A 4932-nucleotide genomic window follows, 5' to 3' on the forward strand; every position below is an offset into this window, starting at 1 on the left:
TAGTTTAGAAACAAAATAGCAAAACAATGATGGAATACAGATTTTTGCAGCTTTGTAGGGTTAGGAAAAAAAGAGTACTTCTAGGTCCCAAACAGTAAAAGAGAAAGCTTAGTCCATTTTGACTATTATAACATAATACCATTGACTGGGTGGCTTAGAAACAACAGAAATTTATCTTTCACAGTTCTGGAGACTGGGAAGTCCAAGACCAAGGTGGCAGTAAATCCAGTGTCTGATTTGAGTCCACTCCCTGGTTCATAGATGATTGCCTTCTCACTGTATCTTCACAAGATGGAAGGGATAAGGGATCTTTCTGGGGCCTCTTTTATAAAGACTAATCCTATTCATGAGGGTCCCAACCTAATGACTTAATCACATCCTAAAACCATAACACTGGGATTAGGATTTCATCGTATGAATAAGGGAAGGGAGGGGAACACAAATATTCAGTCCATAGCATTCTACTGCTAGCTCCCCAAAGAAATCCCTGTTCTTCTCACATGCAAAATATATTTGTTACATCTTAACAGTCCCATACTTAAAAGTCTGAGTACATTCCAGCATCAACTCTAAACTCTAAAATCAAAGTCTCATCTAAATATATTTTCAATCAGATATGGGTGAGACTCAAAGTACAATTCATCCTGAAGCCAGTTGCTCTCCAACTATAAACTTGGGAAACCAAACAAGTTATGTGCTTTGAAACTACAGCAGTTAGGCACAGAATAGACATTCTTACTCCAAAAGAAGAAAGGGGTAACAGGTCCCAAGCAAGTCCAAACTACAAGGCAGACTCCATCAGATATGAGGGTTTGAGAATAATTCCCTTTGGCTTGATACTCTCTGCCCAGAACCACTGGAATGGAAGTCCAATTATACACACTGTGAAGTGAGTGGTCTCCCCTTCTGGACCCCCTGGGATAGGTGTCATGCCTTGTAGTTTGGCCCTACCCCTACTGCTTTGGGCAGAGGTTATCTCTGGCCCTTCTTTTTGAAACTGAAGATGTACCCCTGATGATCTCTGAGCCACTTTTTGGGTCATTCTTCCCCAGTTGAGGAATGAAACCTGGCACTCCGCTGACATGTTAATTAGGCCCATGATTCACATCTATACTTACCTCCTTATCAAATGATAAACCCTGGGGCGCCTGGGTGGTGCAGTCGGTTAAGCGTCCGACTTCAGCCAGGTCATGATCTCGCGGTCCGTGAGTTCGAGCCCCACGTCAGGCTCTGGGCTGATGGCTCAGAGCCTGGAGCCTGCTTCCGATTCTGTGTCTCCCTCTCTCTCTGCCCCTCCCCCGTTCATGCTCTGTCTCTCTCTGTCCCAAAAATAAGTAAAAAAACGTTGAAAAAAAATTAAAAAAAAAATGATAAACCCTTAGTTTTCTCTTCTGAACATGCTTTCTCCTTTTTTTTTCAGTATGGATTTGTTTATTTATTATTATGTCACTTTTAAGTCACTCTTTAACTCACTTCTCCCTTTTCATATTTTACTATAAGCAGTCAGAACAAACCACGTTGTACTTTCACCGTGTTGCTTAGAAATCTCTTTAGTTAGCTGAAGAAATGGTAAGCTCTTCAGTTAACTATCTAATTTCGTCCCTTGAAAATTCCATCTTTCACAAAACACCAGAACGCAAGCATAACCCAGCTAAGTTCTTTGCCACTCTATCACAAGGATGGTCTTTCCACCAGTTTTCTATAACATATTTCTCATTTCCATCTGAGACCTCATCAGAATGGCCTTGACCATATACATTTCTATCCACATTCTTTTCAGAATTCTTTAGGTATTTTTTTTAAGGAGACTCAGGCTTTCTCTACAGCTCTCCTTTTTCTTTCTGAGCCCTCATGCGAATCACCCAGAATAGTTCATTTATGGCAATGCAGGCTTCTTCTAGCAGGCAGCTCAAAACTCTTCTATCCTCTACCCCATCACCCAGTTCCATAACTGCTTCCACATCTTTAGGTTATTTGTTAGAGCAACATTCCTATATCTTGGTATCGACTTCTGTCCTAGTCAATTCAGATCACTATAATAGACTGGGTGGCTTAAAAACAACAGCAATTTATTTCTGCTCTGCAGGCAGGAAGTCTAAGACCAAGGTGGCAGCAGATATGGTGTCTGGTGAGAGTCCCCTTCCTGGTTCATTGATTCCTGTCTTCTCACTGTGTCTTCCCATGGTCAAAGGAACAAGGGAGTTGCATGGGGTGTCTTTTAAGAGGACAATTATCCCATTCATGAGGACTCTATCCTCATGACCTAATCAACACCAAAAAAGGTCTTATGTCCTAAAAGTATCACCTTGGCGGTTAACACTTCAAAATATGAATTTTTGGAGGACACAAACATTCAGTCTATATACAGTAAGGCATTAAAGATTTTTAAGAAAAAAAAATGATGCAAGTCAAGTTCAGATTAAGGATTTAGTCTTCCCAATCAAGGCTACTATCTCAGTCAACTTCAAGGTCACCAGTGTTCAGTTGAGACAGAGGTAGGGGACTGAGGAAGAAAAGAAATAGATTGAGAATTAAATCTAGGAAATAACTTTGGATGTGTTTTCTGGCACCTGAAACTATCTGGAAGCAGTTAGTATTTGAGAAAAAATTATTATCAACAAAGTTTAAGCTCACACTTGCTTACAATTATAAGCTAAACTTGCACTGACAAGAAGTTGTCTACAGAAATGGCTGAAACACTATAGAGTTTTCAAAAAAGAATGCCTTTCAATACACATCTCAGTCAAATAATGGACGTGGAAGAACATACTGGAGTGAGATCAAACAATGGATAAAAGAGCTCCTGTCACAAACTATAATGAGAGTGTATTCAAAGGTCTCCCCTTATTCAGGGTAGGAGATTTAACACTATCCACCAAAAAAGTTTCCAAATTACTATGCACCATGACTTGATGTTCACCCATTTTATTCCTTCCAAATGAGATATTTATTATGTTGAAGAGGTGTGTGTGTGTGTGTTTGTGTGTTGAGGGACAGGAAGAACAGAGATAACATTTTTATTTCCTAGAATGAGTGGCTATCAAGTCTCAAAAACAGGATTAAAAACTGTCCCATATTGTGGACTCTGTGGTAAATGCAATGATTGAAAGGGACTTATGAACCATCTCACTTAGAGAAGTTGAAGTGTGTTCAAACTATGGAGACAGGATAAGATAGATATTTATTTGCCTGAAGAGTGGACTACTGAAGAAACTGGCAAGGTTTTCATTATTGCATTTCCATCCTGGGTACACAGATAGACTACATTTCTTTGCCCTCCTCACAGTTATCAGGGAACAGGTCTCATACCACTGGATAATATGCAAAAGTAAAGTATACTACTTCTAGACTTGGATCATAAAAACATTTATAATCTTCCATTCTTCTTCCCTGTCTGCTGGCTGGATGTAGACGATCCAGGAGAGGATCTTGAGATCCAAAGAGACCATAGAGCCACAGGTTGAGAATGGCAAACTCCACCAGCCTGGGTCTTTGAATGACTACATGGAGCAGTGACATCATCATGGCCACCACCACCCAGTGGACTTCACATGAGTGAGAACTGAACTTCTACTGCATAAAGCCACCAATATTCTTGTCATTATAGCAACTAGCACTGCACTGTAGATAGTCTGAAGAACTACAAAGCTGAAATCAGAAAACATTATCTGTCTACTAAAATAATCCAGGTAAGGAAGAATAAGGGCTTGATATTAAATAGTAGTAGTGGATGAAACTGTAGAGAACTTTGATGTATTTGAATAAAATATGTTTTGAAAGCAATGATTAAATATGATACGAGAGGATGAGAAGAGTAAGATATAAAAACTATAATCCTGAGTTGTATTAAGGTCACAAACTAATATAAAGAAAGAAGAGGCACCAAGAGGAAAATAAGTTTTGTTTTAGGTTTTAAGTGTCAAGGGGACGTTCACTAGGCAGGTATATTAAGTGAATTTTGAGCACAGAAAAAAAATGAGAAAAAAAAAGAGACTCAGTAGTTATAAGCATGGCATATAGGTGGTAAAGTAATGGAAGCCCTCAATTCATCTCATAACAGTAACATGATATAAATACAATAATGTAAACAGAAAATTAAGTATACAATTACATGTTACATATAATATGAATTTAACAAGATATAGAAACAATACAATAAAATAGAAATAATTCAAGAAACATGAAAGTGTGGTCCATATCAAAGGGGAAGGGGAAATCAACAGACACAGATCTGAAGAAAACCCAGATATGAAATTATCAGACAATGACTTTGAAATAGTTATGATAAATAGGTTTAAGATTTTTTTTTCATGTAGATATGATGATGAGCAGAGGGAAATCTCAGAAAAGGAATGGAAATTGCTTCTTTTTTTTAAAAAGGACAGAACAGAAATCATAGAAAACTAAAATAAACATCCAAGAGACAAGTTTAACTATATACTAAAGTCAGAAGAAAGGGTCAATGGCCATGAAGAGATACTATTCAATCTGAACAGAAAAAAAAACAAAAAACAAAAAACCAAGAAAACGAGAAAAGCCTCAGTAATTTGTAGAAAATAGCATTTGATATCTTATCAGAAACAAGAGGATTAAGAATACAATGGAACAAAATCTTTAAAGTGTTGAAAGGAAAATAAAAAGAGTGCTTACAACTCCATATCTAGCAAATAGTATGTTTCAAATGTGAGTGTGAAATACAGTTGAATAAACAAAAATTGAGCACCAACAAGCCCACTCTAAAAGAAATGCTGAAGAAACTTAATCTTTTTTTTTTTTTTTTTTTTTTGGTTATTTATTTGTTTGAAAGAGGCAGACACAGCATGAGTGAGGGAGGGGCAGAGAAAGAGAAAGAGAGAGAATCCTAAGCAGGCTCCAAGCTGCCAGCACAGAGCCCAAAGTGGGGCTCGAATTCACGAACCATGAGATCATGAC

The sequence above is a fragment of the Leopardus geoffroyi genome, chromosome A1, assembly GCF_018350155.1.
Source record: "Leopardus geoffroyi isolate Oge1 chromosome A1, O.geoffroyi_Oge1_pat1.0, whole genome shotgun sequence".
Lineage (NCBI taxonomy): Eukaryota > Metazoa > Chordata > Mammalia > Carnivora > Felidae > Leopardus > Leopardus geoffroyi.